Below are 15,179 nucleotides of genomic sequence, written 5' to 3'. Positions count from 1 at the left end.
GATCGGGGGACTGAAAGCGAGGGAAGGATTAATAGCTGCAAAATGCATCCTGAACGACTGCTGTTTTATGTCTCTTCTCTACCGTATTCATGTGTCTTAGCAAAAGTAGAATCTACATGCGTGATGGTTGTGTCTAATCCATGTGTGCACCAATATGTTGAATTTGTATATATATATATATATATATATATAGATGTAGCAGAGCTGAATATGTAATTTAACTCTCTGGGGCTGCATCGTTTGTGTAATCGTAAAACTCTCTAAGGAAGGGTAATGCAGTAGGTCTAATATCAACATCATATAAACTCAGCTCTGCTACACTGGGCACGAAAAATATCTATTTTGTCTGTGAGTTTGCACACACAAGTATATGGAAAGAAAAGCTGCATAATGTACACGTGTAACGTGCCGATACTGTGTGTGTATCCAACTTGTGGCGCGTATATCATCCACATATATGTAAATAGCCACAGGGATATATATTTGCAATTATTTTTTAAATAATTTTTGTAATTCATTTTGTATTTATTTTTGTATACATTGATATAGCGTGAGCATAAACTAAAATCCTAGCAAGTATATATATATAGAATTATATTTCAGCAATTGCAAGTAAAGTTTGTCGTGAGGTTGTAGCGCAATTTTTATAATGTTGTTGTGTTGCATTTTTTTATTATATCGTGATACTTTTTTTTTATTGGCCTGGTAGTAATAGAAAGTTTATTTTTTTTATTCTTCTTTTTTTTTTTCTCTGAATGTACAACCGTACAATTGGCCCAGTGTTTCGCGTCTTGTTTTGTGAGGTTTTCCAGATCAGTTTTCCGTAGAGAGGTAAAATTTGTCAGGGAGACTGGTTAAACAAACGACAGGCTGGAGGGGAAGAGCAAATGTGCGGGGCACACGGTGAAAAGAAATCTGTATGTGCTGGGAATGAGGTTTTCCGTGAAATCTGTGACTAATGTATGACACAGATATGTAATGACAAAATGTATTTGAATATTTCGATAATTTTGTTTTTGTTTTGGAATTTTTTGGATTTTTTTTTTTTTTGCCAGTATCTCAGTGCACATATGTGCGATTACACAAGTATGTGTGGCATTTGGCTCCTTAGTTCAGCTGCAGGTTTTCTATTACCATCTGGAAGTTGATTTTCCTCTTGCCCCTGTGCCATGGGAAAGAGAAGGGATTTTCATTCCTAAAGGGAAAAAAACAACAACACAAAAAAAACATGTGTTAAAGCAATGTCACAGTCCAAACATGCAGTGAGAATTTCACATTTGTATAGTTTCACCCTCTCAATTCATCAGGTCCTGTACTGTGCCCAGGTCAGGGGCAATAGGCCAACAGGAAAACGCTCCAGTCAAATTGTCCTGCTAGGCCCATTAAGCTTTGAGGATCATGGACGATGATGTTAGGAGACATCTTTGAATTTATTGGGTAGTTGAAGGATGTTCATGTATGGATAGATAGATAGATAGATAGATAGATAGATAGATAGATAGATAGATAGATAGATAGATAGATAGATAGATAGATAGATAGATAGATAGATAGATAGATAGATAGATAGATAGATAGATAGATAGATAGATAGATAGATGATAGATAGATAGATGATAGATAGATAGATGATAGATAGATAGATAGATAGATAGATAGATAGATAGATAGATAGATAGATAGATAGATAGATAGATAGATAGATAGATAGATAGATAGATAGATAGGAGATAGATAGATATGAGATAGATAGATAGATAGATAGATAGATATGAGATAGATAGATAGATAGATAGATAGATAGATAGATAGATAGATAGATAGATAGATAGATAGATAGATAGATAGATAGATAGATAGATAGATATGAGATAGATAGATAGATATGAGATAGATAGATATGAGATAGATAGATAGATATGAGATAGATAGATAGATAGATAGATAGATAGATAGATAGATAGATAGATAGATAGATAGATAGATAGATAGATAGATAGATAGATAGATAGATAGATAGATAGATAGATAGATAGATAGATAGATAATATAGAAACATTTTTGGAAAAATTGAAGGTTAGCTTAATTTGCAGAAGCAAGTGGAATTTTTTTGTAATTTAGACCTAAACCTGCGAAATGTCATAAAATAAAATTTACACCTCCAGTATGCCAACTGCATATAATCAATAAAAAGATAATTCAAAAATTCCAAAAATGTATGCCAAATAAAACCTATGATTGGTGTTCAAGGGTCTAAAATAAAAAAAATAATCTATAAAAATGGATAGAAAATATAATTTATGCTTTAAAAAATACCTAAAAACAAATTTGGCTATGTCTGGACCCGTGTTCACGGTGGCCAGTGCTGTGCGGGCTCCATCATTTTTTTACTTGATAAATACGACATTTTTGTTATCGTGATAAGCTTTTTTTTTTTATATTGGAAGGCGATCGGTGCGGAAACCATATCGCAGACGTGTAAACTGTGAGGGTCTTTTCGTCAACGATGCTAATTCTATACCGTTCTTTAAAAACCGTCCGCACGACAAACAGATTTTTGTTTATAATGGAGCGGGTATTGTTCTGGCAAGGATTTTGCATTGTACGCTTTTTGATATTGTGCCAGGCATCTTGCAGAGAATGTGTATGCCATGCGTGTGCCCGCTCGAAATGTATTTCGCAACCTCTGTTCTTTTCGGGGGCTTTTTATTCGTGACTACTAGCTTAGCTTGTGATGCCCTATATGATCTGACTTTCTTATAGATTACGTAATGTCCCTCTATTTCTATGTTTAGGCCCCATTTTTTATATAAAATCTAAAATATTGGCCCTGAAGTAGCTTTTTTTTTTAGTCCTCGCACTATTTCTCCCGGTGTTGAGGAATTTCAAGGAATTACGGATAAATCATTGCACTGCTGAAAACATGCGGTGTCCACAGACGTTACAGCACATTCCTTTGAATAAGATAAGCAGTCCTGGTTAAATAGTTTATCCTTTCCAGAATTTGTGTGTATTTTACAGAAGTAGCAGAGCTGAGTTTGTCATTACACTGTACATCAATGATACCTAGATTTAACTGCGGCCCGTACATTGCGATATCAAGATTATTGTGCCAAGTCACAAACTCAGCTCTGCTACATCTGTCGCCTGCCTGGCTCTTTTGTGTGGCAGCAGTCTCATGAAATGACTATAATTCGGCATCTTTTGACGTGTGTGGTTTTTAAAGCATAAAATACAGATTTTACAATGAAGGAAACATTGGGAGATTGTAGGAGATCTCTGGATTTGCACCTGGACAGTGTCACTATTGTTGGGCCCATCGCTCGTGGGTATATCGGGCCTTTTCTGCACCTAAGTGGTTAAGATCATCCATCACAAATGTGCGCATGACTTGGATCACTTACACAAACCTACAATTATACTAATTGCCCCTGGTTTTTGTCCTGACACTTACAAGTCTCACAATATATTTGCACTAGAAACAACCGGGGGCAGTCACTGGGTGATAGTCCGGGGACACCGCTCTCATCTCTCCGGGCTGGGTCATTAAAGAATTTACAGAGATTTAATGTTCAGAGCCAATAGGATGTATAGTGTGTGTTTTATGTATATACATATATATATATGTGTGTGTGTGTATGATATCTGTATGATATTTGTTTGGTAATATATAAAATGTATATTTGTGTGTGTGCACAAATGTGTTTATATTAGTGTTTATATATGTATGTACACTATGTATGTATATATGTCTATACACTATGTATGTATTTATGTATATATGTACACTATGTATGGATGGATGTCTGTACACTATGTATGTATGTATGTATATATGTATGTACACTATGCATGTATTTGTCTGTACACTATGTATGTATATATATGTGTACACTATATGGATGGATGGATGGATGTCTGTACACTATGCATGTATTTATGTCTGTACAGTATGTATGTATGTATGTATGTATGTATGTATGTATGTATGTAAACTATGTATGTATTTATGTCTGTACACTATGTATGTACACTATGGACGAATGTATGTAATTATGTATGTCTGTACCATATGTATGTACACTATGTATGTATGTATGTATATGTATGTCTGTACAGTATATATGTACACTAAGTATGTATGTATGTATGTATGTACATACACTATGTATATATGTACACTATGTATGTACACTATGTATGTATCTATGTATATATGTATGTATGTATGTATGTATATATGTATGTACACTATGTATGTATCTATGTATATATGTATGTGTTCTATGTATGTATGTTTGTGTGTATGAACACTATATATGTATGTACACGGTGTGTGTATGTATGTGCACTATGTATGTATGTGAGTGTGTGTGTGTGTTTGTGTGTGTATATGTTTTCATATATGTGTGTCTATATATCTGTGTATACACTGTATGTATATTTGTGTATGTCTGGGTATGGCCCCCTGCACACGGCCGTGCCCGGAATCACGGCCTATTGCACACGTTGGTCATAGCGCATTTCCTTCTGAAATACTGGGGAAAATGGGTCATTCCAGACATTGTTCTGATGAAAAACGGACTTTGATTAATAAGTTGATTGGAGAGGAAAAACATAGAGAAGTGCAGCAAATTATAGGCTGCTCAGCTAAAATGATCCTTGAAGTGGCAACCAAAACCTGAAAGACGCAGAAGGAAGCGGGAACTACTGTTCGAATGGATCGAAGAATAGCCAAATGGCAAAGGCTCAGCCAGTGATCACCTCCAGAAAGATCAAAGAAGATGTGAAGTTACCAGTGAGTACTGCTACAGTCAGAAGACGATTAAGTGAAGCCAAGTTACCAGCAAGAACTCCCTCCAAAGTCCCGTTGTTGAAAAAAGACATGTCCTGGATAGGTTAAAAGTTGCCAAGGAACACATTGACTGACCCAATGAGAAATGGCGCAACATTATGTGGCCTGATGAAAGCAAAATTTTTATTTTTGGGTCGCAGACCGTATGAATAGCTCCCAACCATCCTGAATCCGGCGGAACAGTCCCGGTTTCTCACCGCTGTCCCGCCGTCCCGGGCGGTCTGCAAAATGTCCCGCTGGGCGCTGTAGCTGTATCAAAACAGCTGATCGCGAACTGCATGCCAGACGACTGCAGCAGCGATCAGCATCAGAAGAAGACAGGAGTCTTGCGGCGGTGCTCTGACTGGGATCGATGCCGGCCCGGGAATGGACCAGTCCAGCCACATGACCTGTCATTTGACCTCACCAAGCAGGTGACAGGTCAGGTGACTGGACTGGTCCACTCCCGGGCCAGCATCGACACCAGTAAGAACGCCTCTGCAAGACCTCCTGCCTTCTTCTTACGGTGAGTGACGTCAAAGCAGAGCGGAAAGTGGCAGCAGTAGGGCCGGCTACCTCTACCGCTCTTCGCTCCGGCGGCATTGTGGCACAAAGTATAAGGGGGTTGTGTGGCACTATGTACAAGGGGAGGGGGGTTTTGTGGCACTATGTACAAGGGGGAAGCGTGGTTGTGTGGCACTATACAAGGGGGGAGGAGGTTGTGTAGCGCTATGTACAAAAGGGGGTTGTGTGTGACGCTATCTATAGAGGGCTGTGTGTGGAGCTATCTACAGGGGGGCTGCGTGTGGTGCTATCTACAGGGGGCTGTGTGTGGAGCTATTTAGCAGGGGGGCTGTATGTGGAGCTATTTAGCAGGGGGGCTGTATGTGGAGCTATCTACAGGGGGGCTGTGTGTGGAACTATCTACATGGGGGCTGTGTGTGGAGCTATCTACAGGGGGTTGTGTGTGGAGCTATCTACAGGGGGGCTGTGTGTGGAGCTATCTACAGGGGGCTGTGTGTGGCGTTATCTATAGGGGGGCTCTTTGTGGAGCTATCTACAGGGGGGCTGTGTGTGGAACTATCTACAGGGGGGCTGCGTGGAGCTATCTACAGGGGGTTGTGTGTGGAGCTATCTACAGGGGGGCTGTGTGTGGAGCTATTTAGCATGGGGGCTGTTTGTGGAGCTATCTACAGGGGGGCTGTGTGTGGAGCTATCTACAGGGGGGCTGTGTGTGGAGTTATCTACAGGGGGGCTGTGTGTGTGTGTGTGTGTGTGTGTGTGTGTGTGGAACTATCTACAGGGGGGCTGTGTGGAGATTTCTACAGGGGGTTGTGTGTGGAGCTATCTACAGGGGGCTGTGTGTGTAGCTATCTACAGGGGGCTGTGTGTGATACTATCTACAGGGGGATGTGTGTGGAGCTATCTACAGGGGGGCTGTGTATTGCGTTATCTATTGGGGGGCTCTTTGTGGAGCTATTTACAGGGGGGCTGTGTGTGGAACTATCTACAGGGGGGCTGCGTGGAGCTATCTACAGGGGGCTGTGTGTGGAACTATCTACAGGGGGGCTGTGTGTGGAGCTATCTACAAGGGATTGTGTGTGGAGCTATCTACAGGGGGGCTGTGTGTGGAGCTATTTAGCATGGGGGCTGTATGTGGAGCTATCTACAGGGGGGCTGTGTGTGGAACTATCTACATGGGGGCTGTGTGTGGAGCTATCTACAGGGGGTTGTGTGGAGCTATCTACAGGGGGGCTGTCTATGGAGCTATCTATAGGGGGGCTCTGGAGGATGATTTTTCCATTGACCGGTAGCAGAGTTACACAACTGGAAAAAAAAAATCCCCATCATGTAACTCTGCTACCTGTCACTTGAGACGTCATCAACCACAGTCTCCCTCTTGACTTTCTTTGTGCTCAGCCTTTTGGTTTGTCCTGCAGCTGCTGCCGCCGTGATGAGCAAATGTTATACCCAAGATAGGAAAAGTAACATAAAGACGATATATATGGGTGATATCCATAGTATTTTTTTGTAAGTCTAGAGATCCGCAGTGACAATGTGCTCTTGTTATTTGAAGAAGGATCTGGCCGTGATTTGATGTGTTGATGCGGGATATTGGGTGTGGTTAGGGGCGTGGCTTAGACATTTCCCTCTTTTCCGAATTCAAAAGTTGGGAGGTATGATTATGTCAGGCGACCCCCGAGCACTGAATTCAAGCCACATTACACCGAAGACAGTAAAGCAAGGTGCTGCAAAAATCATGATAGATTCCTATTTCTTTACTTTCTATAAAGGATGAACACAAACTGGGTAATTGATTTCCAGTGCACTCACATTATATATATATATATATATCTCTGTATTGTGAGTGTCTTTATGTATAAATATCAGTACTCCAGTATTCTATACACACAGACATAGTTTTACTTATATATTGATTTCCTCTTTCGTAGCTGCATTATTTGTACATTGTGATACCTCAGTGAATGGCTTTACCTGCAGTCTTATATAAAACCCCAGATCACACTGGGCCAAATGACAAACCCAACTCTGCTACATCTGTATGTTAGTCATTACGTATGATCTGGTGACCTGCATGATACACATTCATCTTCCTTTGGGCCTGATGTTTATTATGATGACGATCCCGGGTTCACATATGACATTGCCGCCCTGTGTCCCTCCCCTCCCCCATCCGTTCTTTAATAAAATAAATGGAGGACACATTGTTGTCTTGAAGTTGCTCTATGGAAACCTAAGCTTTGGCCTACTTTTCCTTCAGTTGGGGGTAACACAGAACTTTAATGGCTTTAAATACCTTTCCCACTGTCAGGAAATTGAGCTGAAGAAAAGTTTGTTTCCTGTTTCAGCTGAAATGTGTTTCTCATTTACTGTTTACTAAAAAAAAAACAAAAAAAAACGGCAAAGGGAGAAGTTTGTGCATTCGGTGTAGTTTCTGGTTTATTGTTTTTGGCGATGGGTAGCGCCATGTTGTCACAGGCCAGGGCACCATATTTAGGATTCAGCAGTTCTTGCTTTGGACATTCCTACTGGCACAGTCTGATGTGCAGGTACTGTATCTTTAAAAGGCGGATCTTCAAAATAAATTAATAAATAAATAAAAAGGAGATATTCACTTTGTCAGGTGTAGAGTTGCTCAGTTGGTAAAATGCAGTAGAGCTGAGTTTGTTGGATGCTGAGTTTGTCAGGTATAGCAGACCTGTGTTTGTCATATCCAGGATTGTTGAGTTTGTCAGCTGTAGCAAAGCTGAGTTGTTCAGATGTAGCAGAGCTGTATTAGTTACCGTCTGTCAGAGGTAGTGGTGCTACACTTTTCAGATGCAGCAGTGCTGAGTTTATAATTAGGTACAGTTCATTGTAATATCATAATGGTTGTTTTCCATGGGACTGCAGGTATCTACTGCATGATTTAGCAGGGCTACCGTAAATGACAAATTCATCTCTACTACATCATGCTACATGCTGTATAAACCTGGATCTCATAGCTCATCCTCCTCGTGGAATATTGATGATTCTTTTTGCAATGTAAAGGTTTCTCATCGGTCATCCTGAAGATCTGTTATTATCAGGGGTGCACAATATTAGGGATACACATATTTACACCAGGGACATTCAGCAACATACACTGCATGTCACACACTCAGCACCACAAATATCCATCAACCACCGGACACTTTATCAGATCTGTCTCCAACTTATTTATTTATTATTATTATTATTATTTGTTTTTTGATTCTCTATGTGATTTTATCAGACACGTTATTACAATAGTCTATGGAGTTTGGGGTAGGATGTTATAGTTTAGTACATTGAATATTTTGGAAACCGTTATATGCCACTTCCATGACCTGCCTAAGTAGAGTCGTGTGTTAGTGCACCTTCCCTTATCCCTACCAATCCCTTCACCCCCACCTTTAGGAAAAGACACGTGACACCGAGGTTGGATGTGAAATGGCCACAGCAGCCGTTTTATTAATTTCACAGTTTTAAAACCAAATTAAATCCGAAACATTCGGATACTAATTAGGAATCCACCAGAGAATTCCTCCTAATAATTCACATGACCCAACATGGGTCAGAATCATAAATAACAATTTAACGTTAACATTAGACCGAGCAGGGGCAGTCCTTGAAGCCATTTTAGATATTCCTTTTTTACACACCTCGAGTTAGCCATCTGCAAACCACCAATTACCTCCAGCCGTAAACCAGCTCGGAGGCACCACTGACCTCTGCAGATGGCTCCAACCACCAGAAGTCCACTTCAAGGGGATAACACCCGATGAAGCCTTCAAGTGCTATACCGACCACTAGAAGTCCACTTCAAAGGGATAACACCCGATGAAGCCTTCGAGTGATATACCTTCCACCAGAAGACCACTTCAAAGGGATAACACCCGATGAAGTCTTCAACCATGTACCTTTTTTGGGGGACGCATACCCCCGATGCGACCCCCCCACCAATTTTGTACTGACTGGCCTCAAGGACTCCCCCCGCCAGCTGCCATGACACCAGGACCTACTCCGAATGAAAAGAAAAAAAAAAAAAACATGTTAAATAAGCACACAATAAAATTGCCACACTCATAAACAGAATTAATAAAGACCACAAGGGATAACACCAAATGGGAGGGAGGGTGGGAGCTTACTTGTGTGAGTGTTACTTCTCCCGCTGCTTCCGGCTCACTGCCGAAAAACAGCGGGAAGCTCCGTAACGGCCCCCTAACTCCTCCCTGTCCCTCCTCCACCTCTAACTTTCCCTACGAAGTTAACCCTTTCCCTCCTAGGGCTGTCATGGAGGCTTCCCTCCTAAGCCCTGCAGGCTGCGTCCAGCCTCGTCTTGACCTGCCTAAGTAGAGTCGTGTGTTAGTGCACCTTCCCTTATCCCTACCAATCCCTTCACCCCCACCTTTAGGAAAAGACACGTGACACCGAGGTTGGATGTGAAATGGCCACAGCAGCCGTTTTATTAATTTCACAGTTTTAAAACCAAATTAAATCCGAAACATTCGGATAACTAATTAGGAATCCACCAGAGAATTCCTCCTAATAATTCACATGACCCAACATGGGTCAGAATCATAAATAACAATTTAACGTTAACATTAGACCGAGCAGGGGCAGTCCTTGAAGCCATTTTAGATATTCCTTTTTTACACACCTCGAGTTAGCCATCTGCAAACCACCAATTACCTCCAGCCGTAAACCAGCTCGGAGGCACCACTGACCTCTGCAGATGGCTCCAACCACCAGAAGTCCACTTCAAGGGGATAACACCCGATGAAGCCTTCAAGTGCTATACCGACCACTAGAAGTCCACTTCAAAGGGATAACACCCGATGAAGCCTTCGAGTGATATACCTTCCACCAGAAGACCACTTCAAAGGGATAACACCCGATGAAGTCTTCAACCATGTACCTTTTTTGGGGGACGCATACCCCCGATGCGACCCCCCCACCAATTTTGTACTGACTGGCCTCAAGGACTCCCCCCGCCACAGCGAAACAGGCCTTGACCACCTTAAGCCTGTGAGTTCCGCCACACCACCACCGCCCTTTCAATTCCTTCTGCTATTGCCAAGCTCCACAGATCAATCCCAACCTCGGTCAAATGAACCCCATCGCTCCTCCAGTAGTTCCCCACTCCTGACTCCAAGTCCCTGTGCCGAACACAAATGCCCCCGTTTTTGGCTACAAATCGGGACACCGCGCGATTAACCTTAATGCGAGCCTTATTGACTCTTTCCACTGACCTAGCCAGCCGCCAATGTTTTCTTGGGACAATGTCCGACCACACAATTACCAACCTGGGATAAGAAACCCACAAACACAACATATCGTGTTAATATCCCGCACCAACTCACGAAAAGGGCGGACACCCAAATCGTTCCCACCCACGTGCAAGACCAAGATCTCCGGGACCCTATCAAGCCGGGCATATGTCTGGAATTCCGCTAACACCCTACTCCACGACATACCTCTAAATCCCAGCCAATGCAAAACCGCATCCTGTCGCGGAATGCGCAACTGGCGACCGTCCGGGCGGACGTCCGCCCTCAAAGCCCCCCAATGCACGTAAGAGTGGCCCAGCAACCACACCAAACACGGAGGCGGATCTGAAACGGAAAAGCAAGTTAAATACCACCACACAAAACATTCTTATAAGTGCAAACGGCAAAACTCATAACAGATGGGGGCGGACATAAGACCTAAATCTGTTGGACTCCCAACGACCGATGCGCCGCACCCCCTCATCATCCAACCCCCAGCGCCCTGCTTCCGTTGCTGCGCCAATCCTGAAGGAATGAGATGAGTACGCGTCCGCCGCAACACCGACCGCCGCCAAGCATTTTTTGAATACAGCTCTAAATTGAAATCTAGACAAAAATAACCCGTCCTCGTGACATAGCAATGGCAACTCCGGAGACCCCACTTGTGGCTTAAAACCCTGCCTGCACGCCACCGGGCACATAGCCGAAACCCGGGAGAGCGAACAACACTATCAGCTTCCCCTTTCCTAATTGGTCAGTCTTTGACCGACGCAACCATACCTCCAACCGATCTGTATATAGGCTCACGTCTCTCAGTCTCAACCCCCCAGCTTGCTTGGTACTCGGCGAAACCAACTCGCCGATTCTAAATGCCCCAAAGAACGCCAAAGAAAAAGCTAACCGAAACAACCTCATCTCGGCCGAAGAACGACAGACCGATGCTAATGATCCGCCCAAAGAGCTCAGCAGAGAAAACGACACAGGCCTTCTACGATCCGCCTCGACCCTACCTCGGCGCAAACCCTTCAAAGCCTGCCCCACTAAGAATTCCTTAGACACATCCCTAAAGCCCCGTAACTTGAAACCAAACGCCACCGCCGACATGAAGCGGTTAACCTTTGCCAATGAAAACCCCGCCTCCCAGGCGTCCCCTAACCAGTACAAAAGTGCCACCAACCTGTCTCTATCCGTGTTGACATCACCCAACTCTCTTACCCACTCCTCCCACTGCCTCCAGCAAGCAGAATAAGCACTCCACGTTGAGCGCGCCAAAGACCTTTTCACCAATCGTTCTACGGGACCGAGACCAGATCCCAAAGATGTTCCGGGCAGACCAAACCGAGACGTTCCGCTCCCGGTGCCAATTGCCGAAACCGGTCCCACTGCGAGCGAGAAAGAGCATCAGCGATACAATTCCGTACCCCCGGCACGTGCACCGCCACCACCCACGCGTTCAATGACAAGCACACCAACACTAAATGTCGCAACAACTGAATTACCGGAGGAGAGGACGCCGTGATGTTGTTAATGGCCAGCACCACCCCCATGTTGTCGCAGTAAAAACGAACCTTCTTATCCCTGAGCCTGTCCCCCCAGATGGTCGCCGCAACCACGATGGGGAACAGCTCGAGCAGGGCCAGATTCCGCGTGAGTCCACTGGACACCCAGCTAGCCGGCCATTGACCCGCGCACCACGGACCCCCCCCATAAGCTCCAAAACCGCCCGCTCCAGCTGCATCCGTAAAAATATTCAAATCACTCGTATCCTGCGCTGGAGCCATCCATAGCGACCGACCGTTATACTGGCCCAAGAAGTCATCCCATACCTGCAAATCAGCCCGATGCTCCTCCTTGAGCCGTACGAAGTGATGTGCCGCACGCACTCCCGCCGTAGCCGCCGCCAACCGTCTACCGAACACCCTCCCCATTGGCATAATCCGGCAGGCGAAATTCAACTTCCCCAGCAACGACTGAATCTCCCGCAGCGTAATTTTTTTTAACTTGCAAGCCCGACGTACCTCCTGACTCAAAGCCCCCAACTTATCCATCGGAAGACGACACTCCATAGCCACCGAATCTATCTCAATTCCCAAAAAACAAATCGTCGTTACCGGGCCCTCAGTCTTTTCTGGCGCCAAAGGGATCCCAAAATCCCTCGCAACCTTCTGCAGTGCGTGAAGCAGATTACCGCAAACGGGCAAACCCCCCGGGCCGACGCACAAGAAATCGTCTAAGTAATGTATCAACGAATCGACCCCGGCTACACCCTTCGTCACCCACTCCACGAAGCTACTAAAAGCCTCGAAGTACGCGCAAGAAAGGGAACACCCCATCGGAAGGCACCGATCCACGTAAAAAGCCCCATTCCAAAAACAACCCAACAGCCGTTGGCTTTCTGGATGAACTGGCAACAACCTGAACGCCGCCTCGATGTCGGTTTTTGCGAGCAGCGCGCCTGGACCCGCAGCACGAACTAACCCCACCGCTTTATCGAATGAGGTATACACTACGGAGCACAACTCATGATCAATCCCGTCATTTACCGACAAACCCTTGGGAAACGATAAGTGCTGAATCAACCGGAATTTTTGGGGCTCGCGCTTTGGAACAATACCCAATGGGGACACGACTAAATCCTTTATTGGCGGATCAATAAAAGGCCCCGCCATGCGGCCTAACGAAACTTCTTTAAACAACTTTTTTGACACGACCTCAGCATGCAAGTAGGCCGATTTAAGGTTCCTCCGCGTAACCGGGACCTCATAAGGAGGCGGAGGAATAATAAAACCAACACTAAACCCTTCGTAAAGCAACTTCGCCGCAGCCCTATCCGGATACTCATTTAGATAGGGGGCCATCCTTTCCACCCTCACCGGTGACAACCCCTTGACCAGCCGAGGAGGACTGGTTCCCTGACCTCTTTTTTCGCATACATTTTGCCGCCCCATGGGATGCACCATTACACTCCGAACACACGTGCTTGAACTTGCACGTGGCCCCAAACTTACACTGGCCATCGTTGAATTGCCAGCAGAATCCCAACTTTGCCCCACCGCCCTGTCCGACCTGACTGGACTGGCCCCCTTGGCCAACGCTCCCGGGAAAGGGCTGCCTAACCGGAGCCGTGACCCTTAACCAGAGAGCAATATCCTTCTGGTCCCACTGAATCGCCGGCCGAACCGCTTTTCGCTGACGGAATTGCTCATCGTATCTGAGCCAAGCCTGCCCCCCGTACACCCGATGAGCCTCCCCAATGGCGTCAAAATAACAAAACAACGCCGAACAATTTTCCGGCGCCTTTTCTCCTATTACACTGGCTAAGATGGCGAACGCCTGCGACCAATTAACGAACGTCTGCGGGATAAGCCTATACCGCCGACGCTCCTCCTCGTCCTTCTTGCTCTCATCCCGCTTGCTCCTATCCAAATTGAATTTAGCAAGCGGCAGAAGAGAAAAAATCTCAACGTATTCGTCCTTCCAAATACGCTCACGCACCTCCTGCTTTAAGTGCGCCCCCAACGGACCTTCAAAGCAAACATACACCTCCCCGCGAGCACGATCATCAATACGCACCCGATCGCCGTCTTTTTGGGCCTCGGTCTGTACCGACACCGCGACCGCCTCCGTAGCCGCCATTACGGGACGCGCCTGTAACAGTCCCACTTCCCTGGGGCCTTCCCAAACTACCGCCGGGGACACCTCCTTAACTACTGGCGCCGCCGCCCTATCTAGACGCCCGACCAGCTCCCGCAAGCAACCCACCAAGTCCGCTAGACCCGCGCCGTCGCGCCCGCCCGCGCCACTACCGGCCACCGATGCGACGCTAGCAGCCCCCCTGCCGACACCCGACATAAAAATCGCTGGATACGACAAAGATGGAGTTATGCACTCACCGGGCTGCACAGGCGCTGTGTTCCCGTCAGCCGGACCATCCTGCCCTCGCCGATACACGTCTATTTCACCGTCTTCCAGCTCCTCTCTCGCCGACGACTGGCCATCCCACCGACATCTCCGAACCGGGGATGATGACGCGCTGGCAGATGGGCCGGCAACCTGCCGCCCGACCGCTGGGATCCAAACTTCCGACCGGACCTGTTGCCTCGACGTCGCTGCAGGTCTAGGCGTCCGTCTCGACGATCCTGATGAAGCCTGCCCCCTGGCCGGAGCATCACCAGGCGGGGCGGCCGTAACCAGTCTTCCCGATCTTGCATCTGATGGGGGGGGGGTGACAGGGAGCCCGGCCTGCGACTCCCTGAGAACCGCCGGACCCCGTCGCGGCCTGGGATTCCTGCCAGGACGCAGGGCCTGGGAAGGGACGGTCCTCCCAGCTGCCTGGCCTGCAGCGTCCATATTAGGGCTCCCCCTGCGACGCCGTGTCCGCGGGACCACCTCAGGGCTGAGGCGTTCTGGAGGTCGGGACCGCCGGGAGCGACGGGCAGACCCGGCCTGAGTCGCCGTCACCCCCGGCGACGCTCTCTGCCTCCTCTGAGCAGGAGCGGGTGTTGTAGACTCCCCCCCCGCCGCCATATTACTGCCAGGAAGGGGGCCGGGGG

General features: G+C 46.2%; 1 protein-coding gene across 8 annotated transcripts in view; it reads left to right on the top strand.

Moving 5' to 3' along the window:
- TCF4 (transcription factor 4) overlaps positions 1-15,179 on the top strand; it is a 406,052-nt gene that overhangs the window by 254,091 nt on the left and 136,782 nt on the right. The window lies entirely within an intron of this gene.

This window comes from Rhinoderma darwinii, chromosome 1 (genome assembly GCF_050947455.1).
Source record: "Rhinoderma darwinii isolate aRhiDar2 chromosome 1, aRhiDar2.hap1, whole genome shotgun sequence".
In the NCBI taxonomy this organism is placed as follows: Eukaryota; Metazoa; Chordata; class Amphibia; order Anura; family Rhinodermatidae; genus Rhinoderma; species Rhinoderma darwinii.
This window is presented reverse-complemented; position numbering and strand designations above follow the sequence as displayed.